A 27,532-nucleotide genomic window follows, 5' to 3' on the forward strand; every position below is an offset into this window, starting at 1 on the left:
TCTTTATTTTGATGTTTGTGAGATTCAAACAAAGATTCACAGTAGAGAGTTTTTAATCAAATTGGAAAGAAATGTCTGAGAAAACGGTTTAAATATGGAAGTTATACTAATTAAACTGTTTTGGGTTACAGTAAATAGGGAGAAAAATAAATTGCTTCACTCATTATTCTGGAGAATATATTTCAAAATAGAGTTCACTTAAAAGCAAATATCACTTGCTTTTTTATATTAGTAATTATATAGTGGACCCCTTCAGATAGTATTTGAACATTTATCCAGGATAAAAAAATTAGAGAGAAATGAGACTAGAGATAATGCAGAAATGTTGAGAAATTATTGGAGAGGAGGATAATGACTTGTATTAGGTATCAAGTGTAATACATGTGTATGTATGACAATGTATCAGTGAAAAAAGGTTAATGGGCCTGGTGTGTGGGTGTGTCTGTGTGTGTGTATAAAATATACTTTGGTGTATAGTTTGATATCTGTCCATCATAGACATGCTTCATTTTGCTTTGCTTTGACTTTTCTAGGTGTACTATTTCTGGTGTTAATTCAAATATGATAATTCTAACTTGCCCTGTCTCTTTAAAATCCAGATTATATTCTGGGAATTATAAAGAGGTTTTTTTCTATATTTCTTTCAAATGTGCTTAGCCCCATATAACAGATTCTTAGCAGACAAATTTGTTATTATGTGCGATCCACTGGTAGATAAATTTATAAGTTTGTTAGCACTTTTTATAGAGTCAGGTGAGTACTGTTCAGGAAGACACAACATAACTGATTTCTGTTCAGTTGAGCTAAGCTGGGTCATGGAGACTGAGAGAGATATTCTAATGTCTGGGAAGCAGCGGCATAGCACAGGGAGATCAGCTCGGTGCTTTGTGACCACCTAGAGGCGTGGGATAGGGAGGGTGGGAGGGAGGGAGATGCAAGAGGGAAGAGATATGGGAACATATGTATAACTGATTCACTTTGTTATAAAGCAGAAACTCACACACCATTGTAAAGCAATTATACTCTAATAAAGATGTTAAAAAAAAAACATTCCTTATGCCCATCAATAGGTGAATGAATAAACAAATTGTTAAAAAAAAAAAGGGAGGAGATTGCTGTTTTACACCACCAAGCTTCGGGTGGGCTAAAAAAAAAAAAAAAGAAATATCTCTGATGCCAGGGAACATGGGCTGATTTTTTAAGAACACTTATAAGCTAACAAAAGGTCTCTAGGTGTGCATAAGTAGGCTTGGCTTAAAAAAATTTAAAGCAGATATACTCATTGATAACTCCCTCATTTCATTCATCTCTAATACCACCTCCTCAGAAAGATTGCTGTGGCTCCCCACTCCTATGGTCACTCTGTATAAACTTACCACACTTTCTCTTCATATAATTTATAATTACCTGATATTTTATTATTTACTTGTTTGTTTTTGTCTCTTAGACTAAGGGAGACTACATTTAACACTGTGTGGGAGGTGTGTGGCATCATCAGGAAAAATGTTGTGATTACTCTAGGTTGATAACCATGGCTACGCTTTTTTGGGGATCGTCTGTTATGTAATTATCCTGACATGTAAAAAACATCCATAACATTATTTAGTTAACACTAATACTTTATGGCCAACCCTAACGCATGCACATACACACACAAACACACATACACACACACACAGAGTATATTAAGGAAGCCAATGACATTTACTTAGAAAAGTAAAAAAAAAAAAAAAAAGAATTTGTTTTTTGTTTTCTTCTCGTTAATTCACATATCTTTTTGTGAGAAAATACTCTAATTCATAACAAGAATAAATAAACAATCCCTACAACTAACTTATGGAAATTGTTTCATTCATTACTTTTAATTCTTTAGGCAAGGCTAATTGTTAGGGCTACAAGATCCTGTGTTTGTCAACCTTTGTTTTAATTCTTCCACCACTGTCTGTGAATTTAGGCAAGGAGTATAAACTCCCTCATCATTGTAATGAACATAACAGAATTTCCATCTCTACAAAATGATTAAGATTAAGTAAGAAAAAAAATATAAAACAATTACAAGAATGCCTGGCACACATTACTACAAACAGGTTAGCCACTAGTCTTTTGAGGTATTTTGATACTTCAGATATCCCCTAACAATTGTCTTTACATAATAATGCTCAGAAGGCAACCATACTTTCTTCTATTTCTAATATTTTTGTTAGGTTACCATTGCAGTAATTGTTTTATTCCTCCAATTTTAATAACCATCATTCCCACTTTCAATCTGTCCCTAAACATTAGTATGTTCTTTTCCTCTGTCACATATGACTGACACCATGCCTTATAATCAAATGTTAAGTCCTACAGTTTCTTGTTCTCAAGTCTCTCGCACCTGATTCATCTTTTCCATTTCCATTAACATACCCTTGATTAGAAATAAATTTGGAAAGTATTTTCAAAGAGGTTTTTGAAGAGAAGCAAGGGAGGCTTTTATATTTATAAAAGATCATTTGCCTTAGGGAGTTTTGTATTAGATAATGGAAAATGCAAACTACAACCTAAGTAACCTGAAATAGAACAAGAATCATTGGTGTCAGATCCTCCATCAGAAATTGGACAGTGACACTCTGAAATCTATAGAAGTGACATGAAGTGGTATCAGTAGTGTGTGGACTATCATTTTCACAATATACAATGTTTGAAGTCCCCCAGGGTAAATACAACATTAGGAAAGAACCAGGTCTGGTTTTTTTAAAGATATTTTTTCCTTAAAATACCTAAATTGTGCTGGCATAAAATAATTTTGGACTCATTAGTTTGTTGTTTGGGGATGAGAAAAACTTTAAAATATTTGACTCATTAGGATGAAATTTGTATTTGTAAATATTTAGTGTAATATTCAAATTTTATAAATACAATTTTTATTTTCAAATGTAACTGTAGTACAATCCAAATATAACCCCAAAGCTCCATGGAACACTGTTTGAAAATCCCTACAGCTCTGGTATGCAAAGCAGAATGTGTTTTTTAATGACCAAGTAGATAAAGAAGCAGCCAAAACAGCAACTAGAAGTCAGGCTGGAAGTAGCATTCAGTGAGGGCTGAAGCTGGTGATCCTGCTGATATTCACTTTGGACACTGAAGTAAAGACTGCAAAGGGTTCCATGCTTTAGTCAACAAGTCTTAGAAGTAGAGATGGGAAGATACTAGTTTTTATACTAGATTCCATCTTTCACTCTTATTGATTTTGTAATCTTGATAAAATTACTTAAACTCATTGATCCTCAGTTAATTCAATAGACACATATGAAGAATTACTCTCTCATAGGTTACAACAAGGATGGTGTACAAAGTTTTGGAGTACACATAGATTTTTAATAGCTGTTAAAAATGTTGGTAGAATCTTGAATGGAACTATATGGAAAGTCAGAGAAATCATTTGCAGATATTTGGAAATACAAATATTGCAGCTGCAAGGGAATTATGACTTTTCTTTCAAGTTGACATTTAAACCTTAAATTTTGTTGACTACTAAGTATATCAGATCATCTCTTCTTCGACCTAGTTTAACCTGAAAAACCACATGTAAATGTATGGATGAGGGCTCGAGGTGAACAAGAAAAGTTGGTCCAAAATGAATTCTACCTAAAAAAGGTAAAGATAGATGGTTGCATGTAGGTTTTAAAATCTCATGTCCTATTTATCTTTCAATAATACATTTTAAAAATCCTAAATTTAACCTGGTCATGAGCTAAATTATATAGTTAATTGGTTGGAGCAGAAAAAACATATACCAAACATAGGATTTTACACTATGTTTAACTTTTAATTTATTTTATGATTGCTGATTACTTTTTAAGATTTGAAGTAAAATGTACCAATTATTTAATTATACAAATACATATATAATAAATAGATTGCTGATAGATGGAGTCTCATATTAGATATAGTTTTGGTAAAATATTACTGATTTTATACTCTAAAAAGTAAATGACTGTGTGAAGAATATTACTTCCTTTATTGCTCTATTACATTTGCCACTAAAAAAAAAATCAGAATGTTTTAGTATCAGGATCTTGATGCTTAGTTCTTTTACTGTACCAAGCTAAAAGAAACTGGACTTTCCAGCATCCTTTTGTGAATGAGCAATGATGAAACTGAGGCACCTTCAGAAATCCTTTTCTGTTATGCTCCCTGACTTGCTCTCTGTAGATGCACAGTTGAAAACAAGTACTTGAGGAACAGATAGCCTTAGTTCAAATCCTAGTTTCATCACCCACCAGTTGTAAGAACCTGAGTACTTAACCTAAACCCTTTACAACTGCATTTCCTCATCTCTAACGTGGAGATAATAGCATCTATTTTATAGAATTAAATGAGATAATCTAGATAAAGAATTCAATCATGAATTATATATAATACATATGTTTCCTATTTCTGTAACCTAATATAAAGTAATTTGACACAGAGATTTTATACTATATTAGATTTAAATACTCTATGTGAGTGAAAAGGTTCACCTTTTGTGATATTTTAGAACACGTATGGGGATCATGTATTTCACTTCCACCAATATAAATATAAATGGAACAGAATTTCCTATTATTGGACAACTAAAAATATGACCGCTAAGGATATGGACGCTTCCCTTCCTGAATGTGTCTGTGTGGGGGTTCTGCACATATGCAAGTGTGTGTGTGTGTGTGTGTGTGTGTGTGTGTGTGTGTGTGTGTGTGTAAGGAGACTGAGAGAACCAAATTTTTCTATAATTTAATCAAAAGAATACTTCAGTTGGCCAAATACAGGCTCTATGATGTTAGAAACTCTTCATTTTGAAGGGATGGAAAGTGAAAAGCAGAAAATTATTTTAATATCGAAACATTGTAACTGTACTGATGTAGCATTGTAATGATGCTGTGTATAGTAGTCCCTACCTGTCTAGTAAGTAGATGATTCAAATCATGGCTATAAGTGTGTAGTACATGTCAATTTATGCTGCACATCATTCCACGAGGAAATCTAGAAAGGGAGCATCAAACCTTCCCATTAGAGAGATAAGGTGGCCCCTCCTTAGGAAGCAACCCTCTTCTTTCCTAGAAGTACATAGAACAAAACTATAAGAGTAGTATCCCAAACGTGTGATTTCCTTTCTTTCCCAATACCTCCGGCCCCTGTCAGCTGACATTAACAAGGCATGGACCCATTAAATATGTGCAATTCTTTGCATATCAATTATATCTCAATAAAGCTGTTCAACAAAATGAGGCACGGACACTGGAACAGGACAATTCTGTAAGAAGGCAGAGAAACATATTTAGATGTGATTTTTCTTTATACCTGACAACTGTAGGCATGCCTCCATATAGCACTGAAGGGAAGTATTCATTAGGAGCAGAGGCTTGATCCCAGAACCATTTCTGCCGCAGGTTAGCTGTAGAACCTTGGGCAGGTTGCCTAACATTCCTAAGCCTTTGTTTCTTTAACTGTGTAAGGTCAATGATACTTGTTAATTCTACATATGATTTTTATACTTTATATGTGAACATTACTTGAGATGATATGCATATTTAGTGTAGTGTCTGGCACCTTACAAATGATCAATAAATAATAATTATTAGAATTTTATTATGATGATATGTTTCCTCTTCTACTGTTCTCATTGTCTAGTAATAAGGAAGTAGGCTTTGAGTCAAAGGGTGAAGGAATGGCAGCATAAGATTCTCCATTTTCTTCAGATGAAAACACACACTGATGCTCAAAGGACATTGCTGAAATAGAAAATACCCAGAAAATCATTGGCAATGATGGACCACACATTCAGAGTAGTGAAGAGGCAGATGCCATAACATATTGCCTATTTAGATGAGCATTAAATAGGTGGTTTCCCTCTAATATTGAGAATATAGTTTCAAAGTGAAAGGTCCTCATTAGATTTTAAGTATGTGTATTGTGTTTATATAGCTTGCTTCTATTATGAAAAGAGGAAAGGGTTTACAATGAAATAGGGTATATAGTTATTGATATAGGTATAGATTTTTATTATTACTATCATTAATTTTATTAGCACTCTATTTAAATTATGCGGAGACAGAGAATCATTTGTAAGGTCCCCCTATAATCAGAAATAAACTTTGTTAAACAAATGCAAGTTTAATACACTTCCATTGACCTTACAAAACCCCAAGGTATTGGTGAAGTTATATGCATGCAGTACTTTCAGATTCTCATCGGAAAACGATCATCATATAATTTTCTTTGGTGTTTGGTGCAAGACACTACAGATCTTGGAGCTGAAGGGTAAGAGAATGGACTCAGTGCTAACTAGAACTTGCCATTGTCAGGATCCAAATCACCAAATACAGATGTAGCATGTATAACAGTTTTGAAAATACCAGGCCACCGCATATCTCATTCTTCTTAAATTACGATGAAATCAGCTTGGTGTAATGTTCAGGCCAAGAGGTCTGGAGCCACTGCTTTGCTGCCTGAGCTTGAATTCAGGGTCTATCACTCAACAGTTGTGTGGCTTTGAATAAGTTACGTTATCTCTGTGTGCCTCAGATTTATCATCTGTGCAATGGATATAATAAGATGTGTTCCACAGAGTTATAAGAATTAAAAGATTTAATAAATATGGTCTCTAGAATAGTGCCTGGCACAAGAGACTACACTCTATACAACTGTTTGCAATGATAATGATGGTGTTCAAACCTAGCCAGTCTCACTCATGCATCAGTGGATTTCAATGCGTTAGGAACTGAACAGATATCACTTAGAACACTCAGCAATTTCTTAGTTATGACTGTAAAATTAATTTGGTAAGTCAGTCAGGGTAAAGGCAAGCTTGAAAGCTAATTGTTAAATCTAATAACAACAACAAAACACTATAGCCCAAAACTCTCTTTATATATCAAAAGAAAGGTACTAAATTTTACTCGAAGATAAAGACAGAACACTGTATACAACATAAGAGAAGTTCTAACCATCCAGAGAAAGCACAGTACACTTGCAGTAATTGCTGGAAAAATAGGTGGGTAGAATTTAAAGAGAAGGGTTAAACCTCTTAACAGCCATAAGAAGCACTATTATTATTCCCCTTTTACACATGAAGTAATATAGGATTAACGATGCTAACATGTAGATGAAATGGTCTGGAACCTAGGTTTTTCTGACCTAAACCCAGTGTTCCTAATACTTATTTCCTTCTATTATGTTTTATTATGTATATCAGTTAACCAATAAGTCTAAACTGTGAAGAGAAATCTCACTTTAATTTTTATTTCTTGCATGCTATCACAAATACTCAGGGCAATTTTTCTGATTTGCTAATCTATACTAATAATTTTGATTTCTATATAATTATAGTGAAAGTGGAAGATTATATATTCAGAAAATATAGGCCCCCTTAATTCCCCTTTGCTCTGCATCTTCGACACTTTTCTAAATATCTAGCTTGTATGGTTTATGGACCTAAATGGACACATGTTTACAACAAACGTCCTCACTTTGACTTTCTCCTTACTGAGAATGTGAAGAGTCTTGCTAATAATTTTCAATGTATTTAGGAATAGATATTGTAACACATCAATATTTGTATTTCCCTAGTTTTTACTTTTAATCTCTTCTACTATGAAGCACTTCCAGAATTTTTGACCATGTATTTATAGGACAATATTTGTCCTATAAATACACAAACACCCATTTTTGCATGTATTTATATATATACGCACACACATGTGCATGCATGCATTCAGTAGGATAAGGTATCATACAGTTGATAGTCAAATTCTTAGTTGTCCCATTATAGAAAATTTCATTCATGTTGATAGAATTAAAAACAAATTTGGTTACCATATGGTTTTTGAAACTTCCTAAAGACAATTTTTTAATTTAAATACAATATTTATAGACTGATATAATATTAACACTCTGGCTTAAATAATTTTATTTTAGGTTAAATGACAATAATAATAATATTGCTTTAAAGCTTTAAAAGTATTTTACTTTTAACATTATTTTATTTACTCCACTATGACTGCATAATGCAGTGAAACGCATAATATTTTGACACTAATAGGAAATATTTGTGTAGTCTTAAAATGTTCATCAACTTACCGAAATAGTAAAGTTATGAATAATTTACATTCAAGCAAACAGTATAGGCAAAGAGAGAGTTGCAAAAAAACCCTCATAAAATACAGCTGATTTTCTAATTTTTCTTGCATTTTTCTTGTAGCTTTCCTCAAAAAGGCCATTTATTTTGATGTTTGTGCAGATTACTTTCTGCCCATTTTCCATCTTTCTCTCAACTCTGCACAACAAAATGTATAGGTGATAGCTCTCAGTGTTTGACATTGGTGGGATAGATTAGCAGGAGTGGTGACTTTGACAAATCAGATATATTAAGGCTTTGCTGGCAGGATCCACTGCTGAAAAGCTGGTTTATCATAGTAACCAAGATACTTCTTACTTTTTTCCAAAAAAAAAGAAAAGCAACATTTTTCAGAATAGTGTATTGAAATGGAACCTAATTGTCTGTACATCAAAATTTTAAATTATTTTGCAATAAATATCCTTCTTGAGTTTTGTAACATTAGCCAAATATTGATCTGTATCATTTTATAAAGAGAAAATACAGATTTTGTGTTTCATTTCAAAATGGGAGTTACCATAGGCATAGAAATTTATTTTAAAATACTACTTCCTAGACACAGAAGATGCTTGTTGGCCAGAAGATTTAGGCCATTGCACTCTTATGACCAGAGCTATTGGTATGTTTGTGTTTTTATATGCTACAGCAATTTTTAAGATTGCCAAGAGTTGAAAAATGATATTTTTCCAGATGCATGACTCTTTCAGAGATATTGATGTTTTTTTAACTGATCTGTGGGTAAATTTTGAAAAGAAATTGGTTTCTTTTAAATTCCATTTTTAGGAGTTAAGGCAGCTACCCAGGGCTTCTCACAGTTCCAAGGTTTTGAACATTAGCTATATATCTTCTGGTAGAATTTTGTACTTCAGTTAACTGTGTTTAAGCCAGCATGAGAGTAGCAGAAAAGAGGGGTAAGGATCGTGGAAAGCAGATTTGAGAAGAGTGTTTAAGTGGTAGAATGTTTACTATAAATTCTATCTCCATTTATCATAGTTCTGAGTCCTTGATTGCCGTCATTCTGTCATTTTGTGTCATTCTATCTCTGACAGAAACCCCAATTCTAAGCCTTCATTCAAGAAAAATCATATTTTGTACCAAACCATTAGTAACCTTAGTTTCTTTCCCTGCACTAATCTTGTCCATACACTGAATTATTTGAGAGTGACTCTTGTGAATGATTTACAGATTGACTCATGACTTCTGCACATGCTCCATATTTACATATTTCCTTAAAACTATGCCAAATATATTTGACATTATGGGATGTTGTATGGGACATGTATGGCATTTAAATTTTTTCTCCTTAATTTTAGATTTGAACCTAAGTTCCTTTTAAAAGTATAAGGCATCTTGGCAAATTGTGAAATATGGTTTTTGGAATAAAATCTTTCTAAAAGGCTATTCATAATAAAATTACTATATGCAGAAGATAAGTTTTGAGAACCAAAGTAATAAGCCTCAGTTGAATTCAAAATTTAAGGATTAATGATAGATTTGATAAATGTATTAAGGGCCCAATTTCTGGACATCAAAATGTCATAGTCACTATATCAGCAAGGGTTAGAGTGATACTCTAAACATTGATGTGTCCTAAACTCTTTTTACTATAATTGAGCATCTGGTCATTAACATTATTACATAAAAATACTTTTTTTTATATCTGCTGTGTAGAGACACTTTAAATAAAAGAAGGACAAAAAAGACCCAAGCTTAAGATATGTTTTATGCAAAGGAGCTGTTCAGATTCTGACCCAAATTACATTTCGTTTGCTTCACTTGCTATGAAAAAAAAAAAAAATTGAAGTGTCTACCAGTTTGAAGGGATATTCAGAGCTTTAACTAACTCTGAGTTGGCTGTGATTCAGATTTTACTGGAAACATTTACTAAGTAAAGATTTATCCATGGCTTTCCTGGCTAAATTGTTCAAGTGGTAGGCCATGTGGGGTTGCATCCTATTCCTAAACTAGAGTTGTTACAAACAATAGGTGATTTGAATGCAAGCTGTTATACACCTCAAAGTACAATGTGGTTTGTAGGGAACTGTGGATTTTTCTATGGTTTATTTCTCAGAGAGAAAGACGTAATGTTTGGAATTCACCTAGAGAGTGATTTCATATTACAAGCTGCTAAGACTTGGCCCAGACAATTCTGTGGGACTATAAATTTTGCTCAGATTTAGAGAATGTATTAGTAGACTTACTATCTATGAATTAACTTAAACAGTAAACTCTGCAAAAGGTGTTTTTTATAAAGGCTACATGAATAATCCAGAGTTTCACAACCAAACTTAAAACAGTTAACTTTTTAAAAAAATTCATGGCTTTATTGGCAATTCCTTCACTAAAGGGAACATAGTCATATTTAGGCTAAGTATGGGCAAGTTTTTTCTGTCACTTTTTTCCTCACATTTGCCTCTCCACTCAATACACATGTGCAAAATGATCTCCACCCCTGGTTTTACCATGTCACACCAGAACTCCTTTAATAAGTAGAGTCTAAATTAACCTTCCTTCTCCCAATACCACTACACACTCTCTTAAGCTAGCACAACCACATTGATTCTACCAACTACTACAAGGCAACTTGGTGAACTAAAATGGCTTTGTCCATTCATCTCCACTTAAGTTTCTAAATATTACTATCCATTGCTATGTGTACTCTGACTTTCCTACTGCCTGTGGTACATTTCCTAAGACTAAAATGTCACCCTTTTCCTCTTCTAGTCTCCTTTCAAAACTCAGAATAAGCCTCTTACTTCATTCCTTGATATAGAAAGCTGGAAAACTGGCTGAGCTGCAAAAGTGCTGATGTAAATTTATAATTATATAGTTTATATATTTAAATGTATTTACATTTATATTACATATGTAGACACACACACACACACACACACACACACACACACACACACACACACAAAGAAGCTGAAAGAAAACCAGGTTTCTTTTGCTCCTTTATAATATTACTGAGTTTAAGCCCTTGGGTTTGGGATGGAAGACTTTCAGCAGGAAATTTTAACAGACCTGTAAGGTTAAAGAAATCTTCTTAATTTAGGTATAAGAAATCCTATGATTTAATAAAATTCTACACTAATTCCCCATATTTAGATAGTAATTATATAAGAGATCACGATGTTTTGAAATATGAAAAAAGAAATAATTTTTGTTTCCCTCATGATTTCTACTTGATTGAAATACACTACCTAGTAGGTGGAATATTTTGAAAAAATATTTTTTACTGTTCTCTAATATAAACCTTTTTGCAGTAACCATAATAACTCCCAAAGCTAGAGAGATCTGAAAATTGTTCTGGGTGGGGAAAAAATTGGTATTTTTCTAAAAAGTCATTTCAGCAGAAGATTTGGCCTCACCCTTCTACCAGCATTATTTTACAGAGTCATAAATGGTTTCTTGGCAAAATCCAATCAACTTTCTTCAATTTTCTTCCTTTTCCCAGTTGTATTTGCAATCTTTTTAATACTTTTTTCTTCTTTATCTTACCTGAAGCTTTACTGGTTTTTTAACTTTGTTTCTCTTTACAAGCTCTTCTTTTTATAATCAGTTGCTGATGAGCTCAGTTCCTTGCAGAATTCTCTAAGCATTAATTTATACATTTACTAATTCATTTTTTCTACAAAAGTGAATAATTACTCATTGTTTTGTGTTATATAGTTAGGCAGTCCATCAACCACTCTGGCATAACTCAACCTTATATTTATATGTCTGACTCATACATCATATGTTCTGACCATTCATTCTATCTCCAATTAGTTATAAGTAGATTTGAAATGAAAAAATTTAAGATCATACAATATTTTATCAAAGTCCCTTGCAATGGCTTCTTCTATCAAAAAAAGACAAGAGAGTTAGTTCAATGAATGTTTACTCTTTGAATGCATAATTATGTAATTTACTGAAGCAGTATAGAGATTGACAGTAAAAGTTCTGGGTTGTGATGCGGCTGCATAATAATTGCAGCTACTTCATTGTTTTTGTTTTTCAGAAATAAATGAGATAGATCCTGTAAATTCTGTGATATAGTAAGCACTCTTTAAAGCCTAGGTCTTATTATCATCATCACAATTGCCATTATAAGTGTTACCAAAAAAAAATCCATTTCTCTTCCTCTGTGCACTATACATACTCTGTGTCAATAAGATTCCCAATTGCAAATACTGTCTATAAATATATCCCATTCAAATTATATAATTGTATAAATAAATACTTTTTAGAGTCAAGCTTATTAGTCAAAAAATATGTACAAGTGCCCACATTCAAAGTCAGGATAAATGTTCAATCACAATATTTTTGTGTCATTCAATTTATATAAATTATAGTTTAATTAAATAAGTGTTATATAAAACAGGTAAATAGAATCATTAGTGACATGTGCTTTGTGTGGGATAATAAATGCAGATAAACCATTCCAACCAACAGATTTTGCAACACTTAAATGTATAAAATGTTTACATTTAAGTTTTACTTTATTTTAACAAAGCATAGTTTAGCCTGAAAGAGCACTGAAAACTCAGGCTCTTTCAACATTTGAGAACACTATAGGCATTGGGTAGTTTAATGGAAAGCATTAAAAGAGTTTTAAGATTGAGATATGAGTTTTCCAATTCATATTCTTGTCATATATATCATAAACCAATAAATTATGAATAACATAAAATGAACAGCATTTTATGGATATGTAACTGACTAATTTTCTCCACATTCTAAAAATTAATTGATCCATACTGATTTTTGATGATAGGTGTCAAACAAAATAACAAAAGTGTATTAACATTCTAATGCTACTGTAACAATACCACAAATTCTGTAGCTTAAAATAACAGAAATCTATTGTCTCACAGTTCTGAGGGCTAAAAGTCTGAAATCAAGACATTGGCAGGGCCATGCTTCCTCTGAAACCTGTAGGGGAGAAACCTTCCTTGCTCCTTCTGGCTTTCTGGAGTTTGCCTGCAATTCTTGGTACTCCTGGCTTGTAGACGCATTGCTCCAATCTTAGCCTACATTATCATATGGCCATCTTCTCCCTGTATGTCTCTGTCTTCACATAGTCTTCCCAGTGTGGTTGTCTCTGTCTGAATTTTTCCTTCTTATAATGACACCAGTGTTATTGGATTAAGACCCACCCTAATGACCTTGATTACATCTGCAAAAACCCCAAGTGAGGTCGCACTCACAGGTACCAGAAGGTAGCATTTTAGCATCTTTTTGGAAGACACAATTCAACCTATAACACTGAACATGTTGTTTCTTGTTCCTTCCTTCTAGTCTTTCACAGCCATTCCCTGGCTACAGTTTCTTGTCTATTCATCAAGCACTGTGTCAACAATGCCCATAGTTTTGTTCTTGTTATTCTACAAGGTTCAATTTAGTAAACTCCCTGCCCCCAAACCTGGCAAAATGCTTTCTTTTCTTCTGCACATATGTGACTGTATAGTTCTGGAGGCAATTTTGAAACTGTTAAGACTGTTGCCACTACCCAAGTGTAGTGTCAGTCCTCAACTGGGTAATCAGTGTCATTTGTCAATATTATAGCCAGCCCCTCTTCTAATCTCTGTGATAGTCCTTTAAAAACCTTCAGCATTCTTTTTCACAGAACTAGAACAAAAAAATCTTAAAATTTGTATGGAGACACAAAAAAACCCCAAATAGCCAAAGCAATCTTGAGAAAGAAAAACAGAGCTGGAGGAATCAGGCTTCCTGACTTCAGACTATAATACAAAGCTATAGTCATCAAAACAGTATAGTACTAGGGGAGTCCGGGGGAGAATGGATACATGTATATGTATGGCTGAGTTGCTTTGCTGTGCACCTGAAACTATCACAACATTGTTAATTGGCTATACTCCAGTATAAAATAAAAAGTTTAAAAAAATATAGTACTGACACAAAAATAGAAATATAGATCAATGGAACAGGACAGAAAGCCCAGAAATAAACCCACACACCTATGGGCAATTAATCTATGACAAAGGAGGCAAGACTATACAATGAAGGAAAGACAGTCTAATAAATGGTGCTGGGGAAACTGGGCATCTACATGTAAAAAAATGAAATCAGAACATTCTTTAACAGCATACACAAAAATAAACTCAAAATGGATTAAAGGCCTAAATGTGACACCGGACACTGTAAAACTCTCAGAGGAAAACATAGGCAGAACACTCTCTGACATAATTCGCAGCAAGATACCTTTAGACCTACCTCCTAGAGAAATGGAAATAAAAACAAATGGGACCTAATTAAACTCAGAATCTTCTGCACAACAAAGGAAACCATAAACAAAATGAAAAGACAAGCCACAGAGTGGAAGAAAATATTTGCAAATGATGTGACCAACAAGGGATTAGTCTCTAAAATTTACAAATGGCTCATGCAGCTTAATATCATCAAAACAAACAACCCAGTCAAAAAATGGGCAGAAGACCTAAATAGACATTTCTCTAAAGAAGACATATAGATGGCCAAGAGGCACGTGAAAAGATATTCAACATCACTAATTATTAGAGAAATGCAAATCAAAATTACAATGAGATATCACCTCACAGCAGTCAGAATGGCTATCATCAAAAAATCCACAAACAATAAATGCTGGAGAGGGTGTGGAGAGGAGGAAACCCTCCTGCACTGTTGGTGAAAATGTAAATTGGTGCAGCCACTATGGAAAACAGCATGAAGGTTTCTTAAGAAATTAAAAATAGAGCTACCATATGATCCTGCAATCCCACTCCTAGGCATGTATCTGGAGAAAAACATGGTCCAAAAGGATACATGTACCCCATTGTTCATTGCAGTGCCATTTACAATAGCCAAGACGTGGAAGCAACCTAAGTGTCCATCGACAGAGGAATGGTTAAAGAAGATGTGGTACATATATACAATGGAATATTACTCAGCCAATAAAAAGACTGAAATGATGCCATTTGCAGCAACATGGATGGACCTAGAGATTGTCATACTGAGTAAAGTTTAGTCAGACTGAGGAAGAGAAATATCATATGATATCACTTATATATGGAACCTAAAAAAAAATGATACAAACGAACTTATTTACAAAACAGAAACAGACTCACAGACTTAGAGAACAACTTATGGTTACCAGGGAAGAAGGGTTGGGGGGAGGAATAGTTAGGGAGTTTGGGATTGACATATACACACTGCTATATTTAAAATGGATAACCAACAAGGACCTACTGCATAGCACAGGGAACTCTGCTCAATATTATGTAACAACCTAAATGGGAAAAGAATTTGAAAAAGAATAGATACATGTATATGTATAACTGAACCACTTTGCTTTACACCTGAAACTAGCACAACATTGTTAATCAACTATACTGCAGTATAAAATAATAATAAGAAAAAAAAAAAGCTTCAGCATTCTCTCTAAGCCCTCTACCATTTCAAGATAAACTTCATTCATAATGAAATCAATTACTGATTCATATAGAAAAAATTGACCCTCAGAAGGTAAATTCATGTATTCCAAAGGTAATTTATCCTGAAAAGTTATAACACATTTCTTTCTACTCAGCAGAAGACCTGTTTTTTTCTCCTAGTAAGATATACTTCCAACTGGTTTTGCATCTGTCTAACTTTGATTAGCAATCTTGATTTAGTTAATATTTTCTCTTAGTCCATTATCAATCTCTGCCTCTTTTGGATTTTTTGCCCTTAGCATGCACATTTGTACACTTATCCCTCAATACCAAAAAAAAAAAAAAAAGTAAAAATGCCTTTCCTATGGGAGCCTAATTTGCCACTCTAAATAGCACTCTGTTTCATTCTCTTTCCTAGGCTTAGTGGTTTTTAAGAGTGACCCTCACCTGATTATATTTTCTCAAATCCTATTTTTACAATTGGGGTTTTACCTCCAATACTTCACTGAAACTGCTATGACAAAGAATACTAATGATTGGCATTTGCTACATTTCAGTACACATTTGAGTAGGATTTTAAATATTTGCCATACTGACACCTTCATTCTTTCATTAGTTTCTCTTTTGCATCTCTGGATATTGTTTCCAAGAATACTAAATTCTCTTCTGAATTCCTTTTAAATGTTAGAGTACAGTCGAGTTATAATCCTTAGTCCACTTCTTCCAACATTTATATTTTTTACTTAACGAGTCATATCCACTTTCAGAGTTTTCTTCATTCCCAAACAGTAATCTTAACATCAGATTATTTGTATTAATTCCTATAACATATTATTTATACATCTTAGTGTCTCTCAAGTTTATCTCCTCTTCTCTATCATCTCTATCATCACAATTTAATTCATTCTACACCCCCCAACTTCTTCTCTCCCATTTTTCTTTCCTCTTATTCTTTATTAAGGACTGTAATAGATTGCCTGCCTCAAAGTTGTGTTATCCTCACCAATCCTCTCACAGTCTTGCCAGGATGATTTTTCTAAAATTCAAATATTAGGATATCATTCCTTGGCTATAAAAATCTTAAGTTATTTATGATCTCACCATTGTCTATTGGGAACAAAGTCTAACCTTAGATTGTCATCAAGGTCTTAAATATTATGGAGCTTGCCTACCACTCCACACTCATATTCCCTTACTTTTTAAATATGCTGTATTGCATATGTGTTTATATGCCCTCAACCTAACTATCACCTCTCTCCACTCGCACCCCCCCACACACAGGCATAATATACTTTTCTTTCTATATGTAGTTATTAGCATAATATCTAGTATACCATGGATATCCATAAATGTAGAATGAGTGATAATTGAGGAAAAGCAGTCTGATATCCATGTCATTCAAGGATCCATTCCAAATTTGCCCCAATTAGAGCACCTTACAGTCACTGAGCTCTCTTTTATAATTCAGACTTGCTGATGTAGTGACATAATTCATTTTTGCTGATTTGAAGAATAAACAATTCATTGGGGTCCCAGTGTCACCTTGCCTCTCATCCATTTCTTTTCCTCCCTACAATTTTCACATAGATTACTCGTCCATTACTGTTGCTGGGGTAAGGATAGAAGGTGAAGAAAGCTGAGCTTTGTCTAGCGTCGCCAATTGAAACTCAAGATGCATCTTGCCGTAGATAATTGTTATAAATTCCTATGTGATGCAGTACAAATAGAACTCAGTCACATTATGGGTTAAATTTGCTTTGCAGGGAGAAGGGGCATTTGGCCTATAAAATGAACAATCATTTATTACACCGAATTCAGTTTCAAATAGCTACTCCTTCTACTGATTAAATTAGGGAAATGTCAGTTTGGGAAAAGTGGCTTGAATTAATAAGCAGTTCTCCCCATCTGGTTCAAAGTGAAACAGCCCTATAACAGGTACACTTGTAGTGGGACATATAATCTCCTATTGAGCAGTCGGCCATTATGGTACATAGTTAGAAAAACCAGAAAAAACACCATGATTAGGATTATAGATCTTCAACATGGACTAATTTCATTTTGGCTCAAAAAAGCGACTAATGATTGTTTTAAAACATCTACAGTTAAGGAAATCTCGTTAAAGCTCTAAAAAGTGGGATTTTTCTGACAACTCATATATTGTCTAAATCAATAAAAAGTAGCTAATATGTGCCTAGCATTTTATAAAGGAGGCTCTTGAGTTTGAAATTATTCTTATGAAAATAGTATTAACTTTCTACATTTTGCTGAACAAGTATAATATTGTAAACACTATGTTCATGAGGGGAATAATGAAAAGCAAGAATCTATCTTTCGGTGCAGTCTATCGATTGATGCATATGATTTTCTGGTTGAGAATTTGTCTAATGCTAATTAAAATCCATTCTTAGAATCTCCAGATTTATTTCACATGAAAGTCAATTTAGTTCAAGGTCTTGATTCTTAAAATTAATTTAGATGCACGGAAACTGTCTAACAAATTATTCATCTTCCTTTTTCTATCTCTCTTCTCAGTACTTTATTCAAATTTTTCCTTATATACTTGTAAAAGAAATTAAACAAAAAGAACTTGAGTAAACTTGAGTATTTTCTTGAAAAGTTTCCTCCTTGAAATGCTTTCTTATTTGAATAATCTTCTTTTCCTCTTGTTATTACCTTTTCACTTGGTATTTTGGCCAGTGTTTTATACTAGAAAAGTCAAGCCATCCTTCACTGTTTCCTCTTCCTCAACAGCACCTCCCACATTAATTTTAGTTCTATCTGTGAAATTACTGCAGTTGATCCACAATCCCCCTATTCTTATTTAAAGTACTTGTTTAATATCCTAACTTATATCTGGGCTATTACAATGGCTTCACAGCCCATCTCTTTGCCTCTATTCTAGATCTTCAGTACATCTTGCACACCATTGTAAACAGTTATCAATCTAAACACAAATACAAACAGGCATATTTCATGACTAAAATGTTTTATACTATTGCATTTTAAAAATTCATTGCCTAACAGGATATACTCTGAAGTAAAATAAATTTATGCAGTAGTTCTGCCATTCTGGGGTATTGTTTAAAATTAAAAATTTTTATGCCCCTGTTTTCTTGCCTGTAAATTAGGAATAATAAGAGTAACTTTTAAAGGGTTTTTTTAATGATGAAATAATGTGATGAATATAAAGATCTTAAGTGCTCAGAACACGCAAAAATTCTATAAATGCTAATTTGCATTATTATTATTACCCTCTTGACTTTGGATTCTTTAGTTGCTTCTATCATGGCATATTATTATTGTTGTCGTTATTGGTATTTCTAGTATCTAGCACAATTGATAGAACATAGTATTTCATAGATAAATTTGGTTGACCCAGTGAATAAACTTATAGTTATTCTTCATTAATATTTGTATTAACTAATTTCCGGAAGAAAAGTGACAATGGAAACAGTATTATAGAATTTAGAGTTCATTACAAAGCAGTGTGATGAAGTGGATTCCTTTGCTCTCACTTGCTGTCTTACATGTTTACTGTATCTATTCATAAGCTTAGTCCTGCTATCTCTACTACACTGTTGCAGCCCAACCAGCAAACACATTTGTAGGCATCAAAGGAAAATATATTAGAATGAAAATGTCTGAAATCTTTTCCTGATATTTGCAAAAGTCATTGAACGGCTGAGCCTAGATAACTATAAACCATTCTGGAAGAAGTTTCTGAAACTTTGAAAAAAAAATAGCTAGATAATGTTTAGAAGACAGCAAAAATAATCAAGGGTCTAAGATGGGCATTTTGTTCTGGAAAATTGGGGACTGCAGTTCTGTCTTTCTTTCTGAATAACAATGTAAAGAGTGAGCTCAATCTAGATGCTTCTTCAAAGAGGAAAAAAGAAAAAATAGTTTAATAAGCTTGATATTTCTGAGTCAAACATTACAGAATTTACTTCTGATATATCCCTTCCTACCAAAATTTGTTATAATTCTTCTTTCAATGGTAGACTATATATGTGAATCTCAGAAAGAGAATCTAGAGATGATAGACCAATTAGGAAAGCAAAAAAATAAATATGTAAAATAAAATTTTAAAAATTTAAATCTCAAATATACAAGAAGATATGTGTATACTGTTCACTGTGTAATAGCATTACATTTATTCCAGTTATATGAATGATTAAAAAGTTATTTCATTTTGTTCTAGTTAATATTTGCTCTACTAAAATCTCCTCAAACAGTGATATAAATCCCCTAAGAACACTGACTTTATCCCAGAAAATAAATGGTTTCACTCTTTAAATATATTGTGAGTGATTGAAAGTCTATGATAGGTCATACTTTTATTAAAGGCTCACTCCAAGAAGCATACATTTTATAAAACAATTTCATTTTGATGTCACCCATGTATGCATTCAAATATATTTTATGGTCACACTATTTTTTAAAACACAAGAGCTTTGGTTATTCCTGCAAGTGTGTGTGTGTGTGTGTGTGTGTGTGAGTGTGTGCGTGTGTGTGTGTGTTTCTTGTTAGCATCAAATTACAGGAAGTATTTTTAATCTATCCTGGGAAGTTGCCTGGCAACAACATTAGAGTCAATTGCATTGCAGGGTGCAATATGTACCCATGTTTAGATTGCTATTTATCTTCATTATAACTAAGTAATTTAAGTTGTCAAGTCTCTTGTGACTATTGGATATCTGTTAACTATACATTTAATGCTTGACTACACTGTGCTTCCAAAAAAGAAAAAAAGCAGCTGTAAATTTCTGTGTTGGGTTTAAACCTTATGGCAGACATAAGGCTACAATACGTCTTCATCTCCTTGGAATAACATTGTCTTTCTACCAAGTGTGTACTAAATGGACCTTACAGAGTAGTGAGGGGTGTGATTTATTCACAAATTCATACAGGATAAACAGTTTTATGACACTGAATCCAATTGCACCTTAGGGGATTGTTAAACCAAATGGCAACTGATTAAACTTAAAAAAAAAAAAAAAAGCAATATCCAAGTCTAGTAACCTCCACCTTAAAATGACATTAATCCAACTGAATCAGAATAGAGTATGCATTTTTAAGCAAATAAAAACATTACCCAAACTTTCTTTTCTTCTTCCTATATAATGAACTCTGCATACTCAATATTCTCATAACTTTTTAGAATAAATAAGAATAGTCAAATGTGATTAATTATTTCCTCTTTACACCATTTAGTTATATCCTAACAACATTTATGATTTTAGGTAGCATCTTCAGTTATAATTTGGTATATAACACCTGAAATTATAATACTGAGAAAAGATGCTTTATTATATACCCTATAAAAATGTTTTAATAAAGGTATTAAATTCTGTCACATATTTTAAAGCACAATATTAAATAAATGAGAACTAAATTTATTTTTAATTTAATTTTATTTATTTTTTTATACAGCAGATTCTTATTAGTTATCCATTTTATACATGTTAGTGTATATATGTCAATCCCAATCTCCCAATTCATCACACCACCACCACCCCCGGCCACTTTCCCCCCTTGGTGTCCATACATTTGTTCTCTACATCTGTGTCTCTGTCATTTTAAGAATGTTGTATAAACTGAATAATGCAGTATGTTTCCTTTTGGACTTGGCTTTTTTTCATTCAGCAATAAAATCCTAGGAGATTCAATAAGGTTGTTCCATGTATCAATAGTTTATTCTTCTTTGTTGCTAAGTATCCACATTAAAGCTGTACCTTGTTTGTTTACTTGCTCATTTATGGACCTTGGGTTAAACTATTATAAATAAAGCTGATATAGCATTCATGTAGAACTTGTTTGTTTGTTCTTATAAACTTAGGTCTTAATTTCTCTGATTAAATGCCTAAGATTTAATTGTTTGCTTGTATGGTAGTTGCATGTCTAGTTTTTAAAGTAACTGCCAAACATTTCCAGACAGACTGTACCATTTTACATTCCCACCAACAATGTATGAATGACTAATTTTGCTGTATACTCACCAGCATTTAGTTCTGTCACTGTTTTTCATTTTAGCCATTCTGATAGGAGTGTAGTAATATAATTTGCATTTCTCTAATTGCTAATGATGTTGAGCATCTTTTTAATGTGCTTCTTTGCCATTTGTATATAACTTTCAGTGAAATGTCTCTTAATGTCTCTGGCTCATGTTTTAATTGGATTGCTTGCTTTTTACTGCTGAGTTTTGAGAGTCCTTTATATATTTTAGATACTACCTCTTTGTCAGATAAGTGCTTTGCACATATTTTCTTTCACTTTCAAATTTCTCTTCCTCTTAATAGGTAATTTCAGAGAGCAAAGGTTTTTACTTTGGGTTAAGTCCAGTTTATCAATATTTTCTTTTATGGATCATCCTTTTAGTGTCAAACCTAAGAACTTTTTGAGTAGTTCTCGATTCCAAATATATTCATCTATATTTTTTTCTAAAAGTTTCATATAGTTTCATATTTTACATTTAAGTCTATGATCCATTTAGAGTTAATTTTTGTTTAAGATATAAGACAAGTCAGAGTTAATTTTTTTTGCAGGGGTTACTGTGTATGTCCAATTGTTCAACCATTTGTTGAAAACCACTTTTTCCTCCATTTAATTGTTTTTACAACTTTGTAAAAAATTGGTAGGATATATCTATGTGGGTTATTTCTTGGCTATCTCTTCTATTCCATCGATCTATATGTCTATCCCTCTGCCAGTGTAGCACAACTTTGATATTAAATACATATATATTAAATCTTGAAATCAGTGGACTGTTTTTTTCCACCTAATTGTTCTTTTTTCAAAATTGTTTTAGGCATTCTGGCTCTTTTGCCTTTCCTAATCAATTTTGGAATAGTATTATAGTAGTTCTCTCCACTTTTTTATATCTTTTTTTATTTCTTTCAATAGTTTTGTGTGATTTTTATTATATAAATTCTGTGCATATCTTGTTGCACTTATACCTAAATATTTTTGAACAGTTATAAGTAGTATTTTTTTTGTAACTAAAGACTATTTTTTTAGAAAAATGTAAGGATCTCAAAATTGAGTGGAAGGTATAAAGATTTCCCATATATCTATTGCTCCCACACACGCATAACCTCCCCTATTATCAATGGTGTTGTATTTTTAACTTTAGTGTCCACATGCTAGTATATAGAAACATAATTTATTTCTGTATGTTTATCTCGCATCATCAGAACTCACTTTTTCGTTCTACATTTTGTAGGTTTCTTGGTATTTTCTACATAAATAATCATATCATCTACAAATATAGTTTTATTTCATCCTTTATGTGCTTGCTAGTAGAAATAAAATAGGCACCAGTTATAGGGATTAGTTTGACTTGGTCCATGGGCTGCTTTATGAACTTTTAATCAGTGACTCATTATCCAGGGGGAAAAATCCAAGAGAGAGGTGGGTATGAGACAAAAGCATATAAACTGGGGAAAACAATAAATATAAAGATGGTTTAAAACAGAATTTTGGATGCAAACATATTGACTTATCTTTTGAGCTTAAATGGGCATGCAGGTGATTGTTTTATTGAGCCATTCCTTTGTTCCATACACGTATATTAATATGAACAAAGTACCATGCTAGTTGCTGGGGATATAGAGGAAAGAGCACATTTCTTGCTCCCCATGAAATTCTTCTGTATTTTGGATAAGTTCAATAGAATATGAAAAGTGCTATAATGAGTAAAGCGGAAGTGACAGTGGGCGATTTGATACTACTAAAGCAAATAGTGTGATAAAAGATTAACGAGTATAATAATCAATATAATAACAATTTTAAAACAGCCATAAATCCTTGAGGATTTTTATTTATTACGTCTGATTGAAGCTTTTAAATACATAGGTTTTGGTATTTTGGTTACAAGTGGTCTTCAAACTGCACTTTGAAAAATGCTTCTGAAGAGCAAGTTAATGAGTACATGCCAAGGAACATGTGTGTGTAAAAAAAAAAAAAGAGAGAGAGGAAAGACTAGCCAGAAATGACACAAATAAGTAGGCAGAGATGCTGCTGGAAAACCACAGAATACAATGTCACAGAGATATTTTTATTATAATAGTGAAGGCTGGTATAAATTGCTACAGATATACCTTAATCTTTCATGAGTAGAGCCAATTAATTCTAGTTTCCTTTATGCTAAAGGGATAATTAATTACATAGTAGCAAAGTATGTAGCATGATACTGTAGCTTTGTTTCTCTCTGCCCCATCTGCCACCTTTTGCTTTCCTGCATGCTACATACTCCAATGAAACAAACAGCTATGATGTTTTCTTTTGAGGAAAAGATGCTTAAAATATGGATAACACACACACACAAAAATAAAAAATAAAGTAATAAAATATGGATAACATTCTTCCGTAAAAATGTGAATGTGAGCTAAATAATGGGTGGGCATCTAGATAATTGCCAATAGAGTCAATTTCCTGCTGGTGGTCAAATGCAACAGTGTCCTTTCACAAAAATATGCAATGGAAAATTAGTCCTTTAAGATGTGTGAAACTTGATATTCTTCAAGTCTTTAAGCTACAAATTCTTTGATTCCAAGCATTTATTTATAAAAGTGAATGACTATAAATGAATAGGTTTTTGGTCAAAGTTTTTCAATTTGGCAATGCATAAGAATCACCTGGAATACTTTTAAAAAGTAATGACAGACATGCTTCAGTCTGGAACAATTAACTAGAATTTTTTGGAATGGGAGCTAGCCATCAATATCTAAAAATATGTCCCAAATGAGTCTAAAATGCATCCATTTTTTAGATCCAAGAGTTGAAAATAAAGATTTACATTTTAGTCTTTTATTCTTTTACTCATTTCACATTTACTCTTCATTTTACTATATCAAGGAGTCATAGAATCAAAAATGTTGTTTAATACTATTTATTATCTGGAGAAATTATTCTATAGAAAAAAACAGCAAAATAAACAAATAAACACAACCCAATAATTTACATTTAAATGTGGGCTAAGAAAATTAGTAGAGAGGAAATTATACTAACTAAATAAAAGTGTCCAGCTTAGATAATGTAAAGCTACAATTAGACTATATTTCTGCATAATATTTTTCTGTAGCATTTTTGGTTAACTATCTACTCATGATACCAATTTAATTATTTTTGTGAAACTTTGAGACATATTGTTAGCACACTCCACAAGCATATACCACTACCAACAAGCACACAGAGAAAAAAACAGATGGGTCTGTGTTGTGAAGGCACTCACCTTAAAACTGTGTTGTACATTTCAAGGGGAAGAAAACCAAGGACTTATTATGGTATTATAGTTACTGTGCACTGAATTGTAAATCCAAAAGGCCACTACACTTTTAAAATACAAGAGCTCAGTGCTACCTTGGTTGACTGTGCATAACAAGGCACAAATTTTACTGGAGGAACTTTCCTTGAATATAGTTTTGGAATATGTAACCTAAGCTTAATAATTCAGCTCAATAATCTTATTTTTTGGGCAATATACAGTTCTTAGGTGCATGGAGTAGTTTCTATTTTTCTGTGTTTACTTTCAAGCATGATTTTAAAATGTGTTGAATGTGCATTGGCTTAACTATTAAGACATTTTTCCTTATGAATGCTTAAATTGATTGGGAAAGATAAGTAAACCATGAATTGTATGATAGTAATAAAGATATTGTTAAAAATAAGCCAAAATGATCTTATTTTTCAGCTCTAAAATTTAGCAAGATTTTCTAATATGTGGGAAAGAAACTGTTTACAAATTCAAATTATAAATTTTATTATCTAACTTATTTGGAGTCTCTGTTTTCTGGAAGCCATTTATTATGTTCTATTTTTTTCTAATCTTACATCACTTTACTAAATTACTTAATGTCCCTATTTATCATCCAAAGATTATATTTTTTACTTCTCTTTTTTAAGCTCTTAGACATACTGTTTCTTGGCAAGAGAACACTGATAAAAGTGAGGAGGAAGGGACTCATGAATGTACTCCCACCTTATCCTTTAAATAGTGATACAATATTTTCTCTCATTACATATAATATTCCTTAAAAAATAGAATAACACTCAGATATCTAATAATATTTAAGAGCCAGGAAAATATTCAGTGGCCTGATATCAATGAAGTACACAGCTTCTTTAAAGCAAGCAGTAACAATAGAATGGATTAAAAATAGCTAAACAATGTTTACATATCTTATTTCCAAACACCAAATTTATCCAAGATATCTATTGTATCAGCATGCCTTGAAGAGCAAATGACAGATACCGTGACCAACAGTATATAACCAAATGGCTATGTATTCTTTGTTAATTGAGAAGTACGGAGGTATGCATCGACTGATTGATTCAGTGACTTTTTCATCCTTTTCTGTCATCCCATTACTTTCATTATCACGTTAGTGACCTCATCATCACATGGTGGCTGCTCAGCTCCAGCTACTGAATGCTGTAAGGAGAGTGCACACAGCAGTGAGGAAGAGTCTGAGAGCAAAGATGAGTTCTCTTCACAGGACCACCTCTTTCTTTATTCCAGGGAGAAAAGTCAATAAAATCTACAACGGACTTCATTTTATGTTTCATTTGGCCTCAACTGGGTAACATGCCCATCCCTATGCTCATTCCTGGCACAGTAAGACAAGATCACCATGATTAGTTTAGCCATTGTTTCCAGTTGGCAACACAGGCATTTTGCATGAGGCAATTCTTTATAGCGTAAGATCCCAGGATCCCTAAGCACTAAATGCTTGTACCTAATCATGACAGCCGACATCATTCTTCATACTTCCTGGAAGAACATTACTGCCATCTGTTGAGAACCAGTAATTAGAACATCCAGAGAATAAATGAATTTATTCTTTTGTTGCCAAGAGAATAAATTCATTTATTGTTTATCATGGGAAAGGGAAGATTGGTCTTGGGTAGGTGACCAACAGTATCTGCCATACCCTGGAAGGAAATAAATTAATGATTTGATTATGTCATATTTACTCATATATTTCCCCTTTAACAGATAACACAGAAGAAAATACATTAGTCCCAACTTCCATTTGCTAATTGTGGTTTATTGTTTCATCTCTCCAAACTTTAATTTTCTCATCTCTGAAATGATGGTTTTGGACTACATGATCTCTTGCATTGCTTCCAATCCTAAAGAACCTCAGGTGTTAGATATATTGTAATTGAGAGGTGATGCATATAATAATTTAGAGTTTTTCTATGAGATTCTGTAGTTTTCCACAAAAGGACACTTGGCAAAGCAATCTCTGAAGAGTAAATAAGAACATTATTTATCCCTTTGTACCAAACAAATTTAGAGAATACTTACCACGTGATTATAATTATAAGAAAAACAAGGTTAAATAAATGTTTTTTGTTTAAATTTACAGAAAGCTGGAAAGATAATAATGCTTTCCCTGGGAAATTTGACCTTCTAAATTTCGTTAACTTCACATGTTTGTGTATATATGTGAATACTTTAAATAAGCTAATATTTTTTCTCAGTTAATTGTGGATTGAAGTACTTCACAATAGCAGTGAAACTTTAAAAACTTAAATCATCTATGCATCAAATTTATTTAGATTTTTAGTAATAAGATTATTTATACTATACAGGTTGTTTTCCCAGCAATGATAATTTTCTTCCAACAATTGTCATAGGAAAAAGAAATTTTGTCAACAGGTAAAATGTTCATTCAATCATTCACTCACATATTTATTATATTTGTTATATTTATATTTATAATATATTTATCAATCAAATATTTACTGAATACTTAGTGCATATGCCAAAGACTGTGAGCCATTTGACTTCCCAACATCAACTGTTTTGCATGTCTAGCTCCTATATATTCTTTAAGACTCAGGTAAAGTGTCATTTGCTCTAAAAGCCTTCCCTCAATATCTTGCCCTTATTAAATATTCTCCTTTGTGGTTTTTGTTGCACTCTGTGCTCCTTAGGCTGTTAGGGTACTTACCACTTACTGAAATTACCTAATTACTTGCTCTTCCTCTATAAGAC

The 27,532-nt window shown here is 32.7% G+C and overlaps 1 protein-coding gene across 17 annotated transcripts in view; it reads left to right on the forward strand.

Moving 5' to 3' along the window:
• MGAT4C (MGAT4 family member C) overlaps positions 1–27,532 on the forward strand; it is a 1,054,150-nt gene that overhangs the window by 713,291 nt on the left and 313,327 nt on the right. The window lies entirely within an intron of this gene.

Source organism: Stenella coeruleoalba (genome assembly GCF_951394435.1).
Source record: "Stenella coeruleoalba genome assembly, chromosome: 11".
Lineage (NCBI taxonomy): Eukaryota > Metazoa > Chordata > Mammalia > Artiodactyla > Delphinidae > Stenella > Stenella coeruleoalba.